The 13,677-nt window shown below is 50.6% G+C and overlaps 1 protein-coding gene across 4 annotated transcripts in view; it reads left to right on the forward strand.

Annotated features, from left to right (window-relative positions):
- The window catches only part of PLEKHA6 (pleckstrin homology domain containing A6), a 133,459-nt gene that overhangs the window by 17,259 nt on the left and 102,523 nt on the right, over nt 1–13,677 (forward strand). The window contains exon 1 of one of the 4 annotated variants that reach the window (XM_043485012.1): nt 8,061–8,256. The exons of 2 other annotated variants lie outside the window; for them this stretch is intronic. The gene's annotated coding sequence lies outside the window, so the exon portion shown is untranslated. Of the gene's footprint in view, nt 1–8,060; nt 8,257–8,701; nt 8,723–13,677 lie in introns of those variants that run through there. One more of the 4 variants, XM_043485014.1, reaches the window with a different exon arrangement.

The raw sequence follows: 13,677 nt of genomic DNA on the forward strand, positions 1-13,677 counted from the left end.
CTTGGCAGCGATGCTTCAGGATCATGGATGCTGAGAATGCTAATTTTATCCCTGTCTGTGCCCCCACCGCCACCTCCAGAATCCCCGGTGAAGGCTCATGTTGTCTGAATTTATTACATTTGAACCAGATCGCCTGCATGAGGCCAGCCTTGGGGCTGCCAGCTTCCTGGGGTCCAGCCGGGGCCCCAGTCTGGCTCGAGCAAAGAGGGCAGCCCCACCCTGCCTCTAATCTTGCCAGAGGAGTGGGTTCAAGACCAGCAGGAAGGAGAGGTGGGGTTTGGGGGGTTAGGCTCAGGTCAGCCCCAGGGACCATCTCCCTCAGTGTGGGGGGGTCAGGGTGTATATCTTATGGGTTAGAGGTTGAGGCTTATGGCTGCTGAGCTCTTGGATTCCTCAGTGGTATCTGACCTCTGGGTTCTCAGATTCAGCTGGGAGCCCCTGAGAGAGCTGGAGCCTGCTGTGTGGGCATCGGGGCATGGGTCTGTCGTGGGGGCCAGGCTGCAGCCCCCAGAGCCTCGGGCATCTTGTGTGGGGTTCTGGGCACAGGTTGGCGAAACAGCAGGGGCCGGGGGAGAGTTGGACGGGAAAGGAAGAGAGGCTCTGGGAGATTCTCCTTTAACCGCAAGCACGCAGGGAAGGAGCAGGGGCTGGAGCCTGGAGCCTTGGAAGGCCAGAGGTGGGAGAGCCAGGAGAGAGCCAGCCCTGGGACACAGGGCTGGGTCAGCGCTGAGCTGAGGGGAAGGTGGTGGGAGGAGGACGGGCGCAGAGTCAGAGGGGGTCCCGGCCTTCAGAGCCTGGCTGTTCCTCCCCGGTCCCTGTAGGGCCTTTACCCTTGGTCTGGCTCCCCGAGGGTCTCCTGCATGTAGGGCTGGGAGCCCTGGTGGAACGGCTCTGCCTGAGCCTGCTGTCCAGACAGCCTTGGGTGCATGGCAGGCACCTGCCTACGACTCTCCCAGATCTGGATTCCAGGCCCCCTCTGGGGGGACCCGGGAGCTGGGGGCTCCTGTGGGTTCCCACTGCCGAGGCCCGCCTCTCTGCCCACCGGCGCTGCCTCCCTGGCGGAGAAGACTGTGGCGGGGGCCGGAGCCATTGCCAGGTGGGGCGGCCGGGGGGTGAGCCTGGCACTGCCCCGGGGCTTGCCTGGCAGAAAACAAGGGCTCCCTGTGTCCTCAGCAGGGCGCAGAGTGCTGGGCTGCAGATATGAATTATTAAGAGTGCTTGGCTTTCCAATCAGAGGCGAGGTGCTAAACGTGTTAGCACGGCTGTGTAATTAATCCTGGGGGCGCTGCACAGGCTCGAGACAATGGGGGCCTTTTCTTCCCCGGGTTCGGCTTCTTTTCCTTCTTCACAGGAAGGTGACGGTGCAGGACGCATTACACAGATAATTACTTTTAACGTGTCTGCCTGGATTATTCAGTTGGGTTCTTCCTGCGCGGTGTAAATGACATAATTACCGAGGAAGTCAGTGAGCAGGCAGCCCCGGGGCCAGGCTGACACCTAGCCTGACAGCCTGAGCCCAGGTCCTGCGTCTTCCTTCCAGGCCTGCCGTGGGTCCCCTGAGGCCCACGCACTGAGCCTGGACCCTCGGGGGCGTCAAGAGGGGGAGCCTTGCAGCGGGGGAGGGCTCGCTGAGAGGCAGCTCCGCTGTGGCAGAGAGTCCTGCTTGGGGAGGCGGCGGCGTGCACATCAGCCCGTCAGTAAGATGACTGGCGGGCCAGTCTCCAACAGTTAAAAAAAAGCCCTACATATTTAGAGAGGAAAGAGCACATTTGGGAAACATTCAGAATAAATGGTGAGCAGAGAGGAAGCGCGCTGAGGGCAGGCTGAGTGGGACCCTCTTCTCGGCAGTCACAGTCCAGGTGGGCTCCTGCTCTGTACCCACAGCTCCAGACACCTTCCAAACCCAGACGAACCCTCTGCAGCCTCCTTGAGGGGTGCACCTGGGTCCTACCCTCGCCTGGATAGTACCCGTGATGGGGGGGCTCATTACCTCACCAGGCAGCCGGCTCCAAGGTTAGAACATTCTTCTGTACTGAATCAAAACCTGCCCACTTCTAAGTTCCGCCCTTTGGTTTTGATTCTTCAAGCAGCACAGAACAAGTCAGCTCTCTTTCCAAAAGTGACAAAGATATTCTTCATATTAAAATAGTGCGTAATAGCCTTTGGACATGATGTAGTTTATGTAATCATATTTGTATTGGACACTTAGGTGGTTACCCTTATTTTCTTTTTACAAATAACACAGCATGATCATTTTTGTGCTAAGGCTTTTTCTGTACTTTGGATTATTTTCTTAGGATGAATGCTAAGACAATAGAATTAATGTGATAGAGGCTATACATTTAAAAAAATTACTATTCTGTGAGTATAAAACTAATACATAGTCATTAAGAATGTAGGGTAACCCATAAAGAAAAGATTAAAGTTAAGTGTAATTCTCTCAGAGATTCAGTATATAATTTGAATATTTTGGCATATATATATTTTTGTGAATTCATGCGCAGACATATGACTATGTTTATTACCAAAATATACACATATACTGTTACAAATTGACCAAGTATATATTTTTATCACTTAAATAAAAAGCATTTCTCCATATCATTAAGTATTCTTTTACCATATCACTTTAAGTGACTGTCTGGTATTTCATTATATACCTATTCCATTTATTTGTTTGTTTAATTGGCCCCTATGTTAAACTATGTGTTTCCAGCTTTTCACTTTTATAAATAATGCTACAGTGAACATATAAATATCTGAATCTTTACACATATCAATGACTTATTCCCTTAGGTTACATTTCTAGAAGTAGAAATCCTATGTTTTAAAATATTTTGACATATCTTGCCAATTCATTGTTAGAAAGTACTAATTTACATTCCCAGCAGCTGTGTATAAAGATGTATTTTGTGGCATGAGCATCAGCATTGACTATCCTAACTTTTTTCACTGTTTCAATTCATTGTTTCTGGATGAATGTTTGTCTATTAGTGAGTTTTAAAATTTAAAATTCTAAAAATTTAAGGTGTGAAGAGGTCATCTGTTGTTATTTGTTTGTTCAAGTCTTTGGCTTTTCTTAAAAGATAATTTAGTGCAATTGTCAAGATTGCAGTTACGGGGCCAAACTAAGGCCAACTCTGGGTTCTGCCACTTACCAGGGACATGAGCTTGACCGTGACTTAATCTCTCTGTACCTCAGTTTCTCCATCTGTAAAGTGAAGATAATAATGTACCTTATCTCACAGACGTTTTTGTGAAGATAAATGAGGTCACATATGCAAAGCACATAGAATCATGCTAAGCAGAGTAAGTGACAGTGTCTTCTTATTATCTTACTAGTGTTGATTTGCATGAGAAACACAGAAGCTGGTGTCGAGATTTCCCTCCCCCCGAATCCCCCAAGTCTCCTAGGCATTTGAGAGTAGATGCCTCCGTGACACCAGCCACTTCCTCAGGTTCTCCTGGTGCCTCTCCCCAGGTTCGGTCTCACCAGCTCAGTTCAGAGGGAGGCGGCCGCTCCCCACACCCAGGGCCATCCCCTGGGATGTCACCCTCCTGTGACTCCTTCTAGCAGGTGCCTGGACAAGAGATCAGCTCTGCTAGTGTCTTCTGGCTAGCAGGGCATTCCTCTGGAGTCCCTCCTCCAGCTGCCCCATCCCCATGCCCAGCCCCTCACACACTGCAAGGCAGATGGTATCCAGGGTGACATCAGATCCTTCCAGGTCACTTAATCTCTGTAAAGGCTTGGTCCTTATTGTGTGAACACAGGATTCAGGGATGGGCAAGTCAATATTGATCTGACAAATATGGATGGATGCTGAGACTTCCCTCCTGCAGGGCCTGGGACCACCCCCTCCTCCATAGGGAAGGCAAGGCCCCGCCCTAGCTCTGCCATCACCATGTCCACTCAGTTTGGCTCATCATTATATGAGAACTTGAGTCTATAATTGCAGGTGCCAGTTCGCTTTTAATTAGCCTAATGCTTGCAATTAGCTTGTTAAATTCCACCTAACCTCTAGTGGTGAGGTCATTTTTCCTGGTTTTACTTGGTTCCTAGGTCCTCATTAGTATCAATGGGCTCGCCACAGATTGCAGGCCAGTCTGCTTGTCTCTCCTGAAACAGCAGCTGCTAGCTGGGGAACTGAAGGGGTCACAGCAGGGAAGGAAAATCTGCTTTAGGTGAGGTGGGATGGTGGGGTGGGAGTGTTCTGACGGAAACATAGTTAGATTTGTTGGAATCACAAGTGAGGTCTAGAACCCAGGTTCCTTCCTTCTAATTCAATGTTCTTCCCCTTCTGAACCTCAGTTTCCCCATCTCTAAAATGGGAGTAATAATTATTTGCCCTGCTTGCATTGCTGAGGTTCAAATGAGTTAATGTAGGAAATGAGTGTGAATGTAAAGCAATATGAAATTACTTTATCACATCAAATGTGAAAGTTCTTTAGAATAAAACGAATGATCCCAGCATCCCTGGATACTAGTTCCTGGACCTATCTGTCGCTTCTCATGCTGTTTTGTTAATTCTTTATTTCATTGTCTTTGTATCTTGTTCACTCCCTCCAAACCATGGGTGATTTAAAGGCATTGACATATAACAAATGCTCCATACATATTTTTGTTGTTCAGTCGCCCAGTCGTGTCTGACTCTTTGCAACCCCATGGACTGCAGCACGCCAGGCTTCCCTGTCCTTCACCATCTTCCGGAGCTTGCTCAAATTCATGTCCACTGAGTCAGTGATGCTACTCAACCATCTGGTCCTCTGTCATCCCCTTCTCCTCCTGCCTTCAATCTTTCCCAGCATCAGGGTCTTTTCTAATGAGCTGGCTCTTCGCATCAGGTGGCCAGAGCATTGTAACTTCAGCTTCAGCACCAGTCCTTCCAATGAACACCCAGGACTGATCTCCTTTAGGATGGACTGGTTGGATCTCCTTGCAGTCCAAGGAGCTCTCAAGAGTCTTCTTCAACACTGCAGTTCAAAAGCATCAATTCTTCGGTGCTCAGACTTCCTTATGGTCCAACTCTTGGTGGATATATAAAGATTTGGATGGGAAGAAGTGTGGCCCAAGGGATAGCATAGGGAAACAATTATGAGAAAGCCTTCGATGGCAGCTGACAGGGGATGCCGGTCCTCTTCGGCCATGCCCCCTACTCCACTCCACTGGGCTGCTTGACAGCTGGGACTGGTCTTGCTTGTTTTTGTGATGTTCTGCACAGAGTCAGGCACAAAGCAGTTGTTTGACACCTGCTTCATGACTGAATGAGTGAGACAGGGTGATGTGGTAGAGGGAGCGTGGAAATGGGTCAATGAATGCGATTGGAATCTTGGCCCCCCCTGCTTTCTTTTGGCAAATATTTACTGTGTGTTTATTATGGACCAGATATTAGGTTGTGAAAATGAATTTTAAAATTCGTGGTCTAGGAAGGGAGCAGATGTGTGCAATGATATATGATATGATAGAGACATATATGTTAGAGATACATGTATATGATATGATACCTGTATATAATAGAGACACATGTTGTGTTTGTTGGTGGCCAAGAAAGAGAGTCTCCCTGGGGAGTCAGGAAAGGACTCCTGAGGAAGGGCCTGAACCTGGTCTCCTCAGCTTGGGGAAGTCGCTTAACATCCTTGGGGCTCAGTGTCCTAAGCTATTGTGTGGGAAGACTAAACCATCCTTCATGGAGGTGAGGATGAAGTGAAGTAAAATAATATGAACAAAACGCCTGGCACAAAATAGTCTTTTAATAAGTGTTAAAAATGTTTTCTTAAAGCCAGGCCACATACTTGGTTGGTGGAGGAGAGGCACTAGCCGAGGTCTCAAGGAATTTCAGAAACTGATTTATACAGCTTCATTTTAGCTCTGCTAGTTCATACCTGTGTGACCTTGAACTGGTTCCTTCTCCAAGTCTCAGCTGCTGTGTCTACAAAGTTCGGATAACTAATTTGTTATCTGGATCAACAGAGAGACTTCAGGCAAGGTACCTAGAACATGCTTGGTACACAGTAAGTACGGGAAAATAGTAGCTCTTCCCTGTTATTATTACCAGCGTATTTCACGGAGAGACTACATCTGCATGCTGACACACATGTTGCATGCGTGATGACTCCCAGATATGCTCAGAATGAAAGGGAGGATGCGGGGGGGCGGCGGGGGAGGTGGGGTCCAGGGTAAGACTGGGTGATAGCCAGCACATTCTGAGAAACTTTCCTCAAGGTGAGGTGATCAGAATTCTGTTGAAAAGTTTGGAGGCTACCAGGCTTGAGTGAATTGGTGAGGTTTATTATAGCTCCTGTTCCCAGCTGGGAGAGCCTGCTTCATGGGAATCTGAGAGGTAACCCCCTGACAGCAGGAACTTAATTCCCTCAGGCACGTAGGGGCCGTTCCTGCCGGCAACATCCCAGTGGCTCTGTCGCCCGGCTGGTCCCCTGACCTTCCTAAGCAAAGCAGCCTGGCGGCCATGCTGGGTTGCCGTGGTAACTGGCAGCCTCCCAGCTGGGTTGCCCTGGTAACCAGTTAGCTGGTATTGGGGGAGGGGGATGGTGAGCTGGGGGAAATCAGCCTCAAAAGAGGCAGAGAAGGACAAGGGTGGGACCCAGAGAAGACACATCCCAGATGCCCCCAGCATAGCCCACGTCTCTCTCCCTCGTGGGACGGGGAAATCCAGAGAAAGGCAGGTAGGAAAGGCTGTTGTGTTGTTTCCTGCCCTGTGTGTGTGTGTTCTGGCGTGAGTCATCTTGAGCAATGCAGGATCCTCGAAGGTTTGGTCAGGCAGTGCAGGAGCTCTCTCAGGCCATGAAAAAGCAGCGAGGTCCAGAGAGGGGGTCCATGTCTCCATCCCGGTCGCACCACCGAGACGACGTCATCCTCTTTAAACTCCTGTTTCCTCATCCGTAAAATGTTAGCGCAGACCTTCAGGGACATCGGGACAGTGCCCGGTGCTATCGGCGATGGTTCCCGCCTCATCTTTCTCGCTGATTTTCTGTTCGGGGGATGCTTTCCAGCCTGTGAACAGCCTGTATTGGAGGCCCACCCTGGTCTGGGCCCAGCACGATGGGGGAAGGAGATGGGAGGTTTGGAATTCTTGGGAACTTGAGACCTGTCTCTCAGCCTCAGGGAGTTTACCATCCCAGTCTCCCAAGGGCAGGAAGCAAAGGTATATAGCTGGGAATATCTGCGAGAAAGTTTTCAAACTAGAATCTAACTGAAATTTTTGCTGCCAGCAAAAACACATTTTCAATCACAACCCAGCAAATGTGTGTGATACCCTAACTGTGTCATGCACACTTCATGTCATATTTGAATCTAGTCTGGTCTATTTTGTTTAAAAAAGAAAAGATATTTTGACCCTTCAGCTTGATTTCACACCCACCTGTGGTTTGAGAAACACTGGGAGAGATGCTCCTTCATGTGTGAGAGTGTCTGGTTGGAGCTTCATGATTGAAGTATGTGAGGTAACAGAGGCTCAGAGGTCACATGACTTGCCTGGGGTCACAGATTAAAGGGCATATGGTTGGCGCAGGGTCACAGAGCCAAGGCTTAAAACGGGGTCTGTGTGGCTCAGGTTCATAGTACCCCTGTGTGTGCTGAATTTATTGCCTATTTTCATTCTTGCTACAAGAGGATTTCTCTTATAAACAGAGGCTAGGCTCTAAAGATCCCAAATGAGAGCCTGGGGCTGAGCCCAGGCCTCAGTCCCTCATGTCTGCTGGGGGCCAAGGGGGCTGTGAAAGATGAGGCTGAGCCTAAAGCCGTCTGGTGCTCCCCTGCGTCTGTGAGGCTGAGTCTGAAGCAGTCTGGGTACTCCCTTATGTCTTGAGGCTGAGCCTACAGAAGTCTGGGTGCTCCCTCTGCACCTGTGAGGCTGAGCGTGAAGCCGTCTGGGTGCTCCCTTACGTATGTGAGGCTGAGCCTGAAGCTGTCTGGGTGCTCCCTTGTGTCTGTGAGGCTGAGCCTGAAGCCACGTGGTGCTCCCTCTGCGTCTGTGAGGAGAAGTGGGAGGAGAGACGGGGGCTGGGCCTGGCTGCACTGAAGCCGCCCCCAGCAAGCTCTCCTGGGTTTGAGCTTGTCAGGGTCCTGGGGCTGCCTCCCAGCACAGGCTCCTGGGAGATTTTCTGACAGGAAAGCCTTAACCCAGGCCGGGAAAGCCAGTTTTTAACCGTCCATTTCCAGCGTGATGAAGGACGTGAAAGTCAGTCCAGGGCGGCCAGGAGGGTCGTAACCGCAGAGTAGGCCCCGCTGGGCCCCCGGAGGTGAGGAGCGACGGCCCCAGAGGACGGACCCCTGGGGGTGCCTGTGGCAGGTCCGAGGTCGGGAGCAGAGTGGAGGAGCGTCCGTGTGCAGCCTGTCTCCTCTCAGGGCCTGCGTCTCCGCCCGCGGCTCACAGGGGCGCGGGCCCTCGTCCTCAGGTGGACCTTGCCCTTTGCAAACAGCGGAGCGAGGCGCTGCCCGCCAGGCCTTTGGATGCGTTCCCTCCTCGGCGTCTCCGCCTGCCAGGGGCAGCTGGGGGTCTGCGGCTGTGAGGGCGCCCCGACCTCGGGCCCCTGCCCTGGTCCTCAGGCCTCTGGCCCGCGACCCCGCAGTCAGTGTGAGGAGTGTCCTGTCCCAGCTGCTCGTGGCCGGGACCCTGCCCAGGGCTTTGGGCCAGGGCGGTGGGCGGTGCCTGGGAGTTCTGCTGGGGCTCGGGCGGGGCGTGTGTCCTTCCAAGGCTGAGAGCGGGTGAGTTTCCGGTGAGGAGTCGGTGGTTTGCGGTCAAATGAGGAGATGGTGTTAAGTGCTTGAAGAGGACCCGATTCACATGGGAGCTGGATGGACGTCTGTCTTGTAGAGATCCTTTCTCTCTGCCTGTGTGTTCTGCCTGCGCCCAGCTTGCTCTGCACTGTCTTCCCTTCAGCTTGTTCAGGCGAACTGATCACCCCTCTCTACTTGGGAAGAAGCTAGCATTTCTAAGACGATGGGCCACTCACCGGAGACCACGTTGACAAGTGGGGGAGATTGATGGTTTTCTGCCTCTCATGTGGCCCAAGTTTGAATGCGTGCTTATTAGCCGGAGAAGAGGAGATGATGGAGGCGGGGGTGAGGAGGGGAGACATCTCTTGCATCTCTCCCTACACTCACATCTATCTACACACACACAGTAACTACAATGATGGGGATGCTGGGGAAGGGCAGAAACACATGGGAGTGGAGTGCAGAGGAAAGAAGGGAATGACTTACGCCTGCCCTGCCAGATGCCACCAGAGGGCTAAGTTGGTTTAATGAGGACGCTGGTTTCTGGATTCAGAGTAGGCTGCACTGCCGAAGGAGGCTGTGTCTCCTGAAGGAGCCGCTGCCTGCTTGGACAGTGCCTTCCTCCAGCACTGTGTGTGCCAAGGGAGCTGTAAGGACCAACACTGCATATGGTCCCTGATCCCCGCTGCAGCTCAGCTCTGCCTCCAAGGTTTCGCCTCAGCATCTCTGTGACTTTCCCTCTACGTGATCTGAAGGGCCCCTGCAGCTGCACTTACACGTGAACATGCAAGCTACACACGCACACACCTTCACTCCTCCAGAGAAGGCAGCATTTGCCACCTGCCTTTCCCAAGGACATAGGGTCTGGACACCTGGGGAGAGGCCAGTGGGGCAGCCCTGTGAGGCTGACCTGAGCTGTGACTATCGGGGTGTCATAGCAAAAGGGAGGCAGACAGTCATGTCTCTCCTCCTCCATCATCTCCTCTTCTCTGGCTAATAAGCATGCATTCAAACTTGGGCCACATGAGAGGCAGAAAACCATCAATCTCCCCCACTTGTCAACGTGGTCTCAGATGAGTGGTCCATCATTTCAGAAATGCTAGATTCTTCACAAGTAAAGAGGGGTGATCAGTTCGCCCGGACAAGCTGAAGGGAAGACAGTGTAGAGCAAACTGGGCTCAGGCAGAACACACAGGCAGAATGCACACTGACTTTCATCCCACTCTTAAGGTCAAGTGATTCAGTGTAGAAAGGAGGGTTTGTGCGCTGGGCAGGGAGCAGAGCTGGGAGAAGGGGGACGAGGAGGGGTCGTGGTTGATCTGCTGTCTGGTTCAGAGTCGTGCTTGTCAAGCCAGCCATGTCCATCAGCTCGCTGGGACTTGTGCTGTGATCGAGGTTGTATCAGGGCAGCGTGCACATGGGTTCTTAGGGGGACCGAGATGGAGATCCCACACTTGAAGAAAGAGGAAGAGGGAGAAACTGAGGCCTTGGCACAGTGGTGATGGGGAGTGAGGAGAGGGTTGTCAGTGGAGGGAAGCCTTGAAGGGCTTGGGGCTGAGGTCTGAGAAGGAAGCCTGGATTGGCGTGGACAGGACCAGGCTCAGATTTCTTCTGACGGGCTACCTGGTCAGCTGTTCTGGAGACAGAGTGGCAGAGCGTGGCAACTTAGCATCTAGACTCTAGAAAGGACTCTCTTGAATCTAAACAGAAAACATCCTGATTGGGCCCAGCATCTTCAAATCTGGTGTTGTCCAAGGCCAAGCCATCAACACTTGTACTTATTAAGTTATATTTTTAAAAGTGTCCTTTCATTGGCTGAAGCAGCCAGTTGGAAATAGAAGTTGCTCTGAAACATTTTCTTTCACATATGTCTTTTTGATGAATCTGTGACTCCTCGCAGTAATCAGCATTGTCTTGAAATAGTTGGTGCAGGATGCATAGCTTCCCCCACTTCCCCTGGGCGCTCTGCGCTTGGGTTGAGGCAATGTGCAAGAGAGTAAGCTATGCAGCTGCTCTCCACCGAAGTCTTTTCGTGGGCTGAGGTTTCAGATGGTTTTTCCTCCTTCTGGTTTAGAGCCAGTCATTGGCTGAAGGCTTCGCAGGGTGCAGTGTAATTGTATTTTGTCCTTCTTTCTCTGCCTTTCTTCTTGGAGATGTGGCTTTGTCACTCACTTCTTGGGGACTCGGATAATGTAGATAAAGTGCTGGCCCACAGCATAACTTGGGTAGGAAACACAGAACCCCCTTTATACTTTTAATGATGACTGTCTATATTCTTCATGTCTCCTTGAGAAGCAGCGAGCTATTTTTAGCCAGTTTAGAAGAGTTTATCACTCCCACAAGAACCTCCTGAGTGAACAGGTCAGAGGAGGGAGGTGTCAGCGGAAGCTCATTTGCACGTTTCCCCCAGTCTTTCCTTTGGCTCAGTTTGCAGACGTCCTGGGCAAGTTGTGGTGTGGGCATAGCTGTCACTTTCTGTCTATCACATCTGCCAGGATCTGTGGGCAAGTCTGGGCTACATGTAGCTCATTATAAACACTGCACTCTGATGTCAGAGCCTGCTTTTCCAGATGGAGAGACCAACACAGGAGAGGGACCTAGAATCTCAGCCTTGGAGGCAACCTTCCTCCCAAATAGCAACCGTAGATGTGTGATCAGCCAGCACTCTTGAGCCCCCAGTGACTAGGAGCACTGCTCTGTGAAGCAGCTTTTTCTGTTGTTGGACAGCTTCAACTCACATGCTTCCTTGATGCTGAACTCAAACTTTCCTTCCTCTACCACCCATTCTTTGGTTCTAGTTCAGCATCCTGGTCATTCTGACATTCTTTCCTGCGATCACTCGTTTGTCTTCATGAGTCAGACCAGTGTTAAGAGAGTATGACATGGTGGGGAAGCATAGGCTGCAGGGTTCACCTGCCTGAGTTTGCACCTTCCTACTCATCAGCTGTGTGACCTGGTTATAATCCCAACCTCTGCAAACCTCAGTTCATCCATCTGTAAAATGTGGATAATGATGGTAATTTATCTCATAGGGTTGTTGAGAGGCCTAACTGTATTAACATATGTAAAAGGCTTAGAACAGGGCCTGGCAACTGCAAGCTACTCTGTGCAAGTGCAAGCTTTTTATCTTCTCTTCAATTGTCTAGAATTGAACACAGCATTCCAGATGTGGTCTGTTCAGAGGGACTCCGATGCCCTCTGCTTGACCATTTCTTTCTATTAGGTCAGACTCAGTTTGAAAATCACTGGTGTTTAAGTTGTGCTCATTGTGCTGAAATCCTCAGGTTATTTTCCCGTGGATAGTTGCTAGGTTTAGAACTCCCCTCTTCTACATCAAAGCTGCGCTCTGCTTTAGAGGTAAGGCCAGTGTCAAGGGGAGACCAGAGCATCCCTTCACATTGGTTTGACATGCACATGAACCCTCACTGGTGCTGCCTGGTCGTTTTTGTAATACTACTCTACATCTGGTGTTCTACTTGGAAAATACCTTGACCCACTGGTCTGAAATAAAAGCCCCCATTCCAAAGGGTCTTTCCTCTCTCAAGGGGTTTCTTTCACTCTTCTCTGCTCATCTGATGCACACTTGCTTACCAGGTGAGCTGGGCATGCACTATTGGACCTACCTAACCTCCAGATTCAGCTCCTGCGCTTCTCAGAGTCCCCAAGCTATAGGGGAAGGGATACCAATGCCCCAGATGTATTCAGAGTGCCTGGCTTCATCGGTAGGCTTTGAGACCCTCTAAATCCTTGCTCTTCATAGGCAGCCTCTGCATAGTCTGGGAGCGTGTTAGAGATAGAGTCTCAGGCTTCACGCCTGACCTACAGAATCAGAATCCAAATTTAACAATGTTCCCTACAGTTTTACCTTAAAATTTGAGAGGTACTGCTCTGCATTATCCAACTTGGGGTAGGAATGAGGGTGAGGCGGGGAGAATTCTGTCTTCCAAGATCTTGCTGACTTACTAAAATCAGTCTTACTGACAAGGCTCCTAGGGACAAACATAAAACTATTTCTAGGATATTTGATCACTAACTGTCTGCATGCCCTGTTTGTTTCTTGGACTGCTAATAATAGGGTTTTTATAAAACTCTCATGCATGAAAAAAAAAACAAACTAGGTTGTATTTGAGTTTTCCCATTTTATTAGTAATAAGCTCCTGAGCATATTTCAAAGTTTTGAATTATATGTACAATGGGAATCTTTTAAATGATAAGTGTAGGGTTTTACGTTTATGATATATTTCATTTTGTCAGTGGTAGGCCACTGTTTCAGTATGTGGAATCTTGATTCTGCCCTATGTGTGTTAGCCCTCCCTCTCGGCCTTATCAGGAGCAAATCTGGTAGCCTGCCCTTCTGGGTCTTTATGCAAATTGTGGATGAACCAGTGGAACACAGCGGGATCCTGGCCAGACCCCGGTGGAGCTCATTCATTCGTTCCGCCAGCCTTGCTGAGCACAGGAGCTGCGCCTCTGCAGTCAGATGAGCTGGTTTGAGCTCTGCTTCTGCTCCCTGCTGCTTTTGTCACCGTTAGCAAGGTATTACCACCACAGACTCCCTGCTTCTTCATCTGCCATTGAGGAAGCTGGAGGGGTCAGCGGGATCCCCCGGTGCGCTAAAGAAGGCCTCCTCCCCTCCCACTCGGAGACCTGATCCAGTTAGTCTGTGGTGGTACCCAGGTATTAGTACTTTTAGAAGCTCTCTAGGTAATTCTCATGTGAAGCTGGATTGAGAACCCCTGCGCAATCTGCTGCTCTGAGCTCAGAGGCTCCCTGGCAGCCTGACAGCCATCTTCTGGGGCCTCTGGTCCTGCAGCCTGAGCTGTACCGGCTGGGTCTGTGGTAGGAGAGAGGGTGCTGGTGCTGGGCAGGTCATGCAGAACTTCAGGGTACCCTTGTCTTCCCCAGCTCCCTGGGAGAGGGCTTGGGGTGCCTCCTATTAGGCA

Source organism: Cervus canadensis, chromosome 13, assembly GCF_019320065.1.
Source record: "Cervus canadensis isolate Bull #8, Minnesota chromosome 13, ASM1932006v1, whole genome shotgun sequence".
Taxonomy (NCBI): Eukaryota; Metazoa; Chordata; class Mammalia; order Artiodactyla; family Cervidae; genus Cervus; species Cervus canadensis.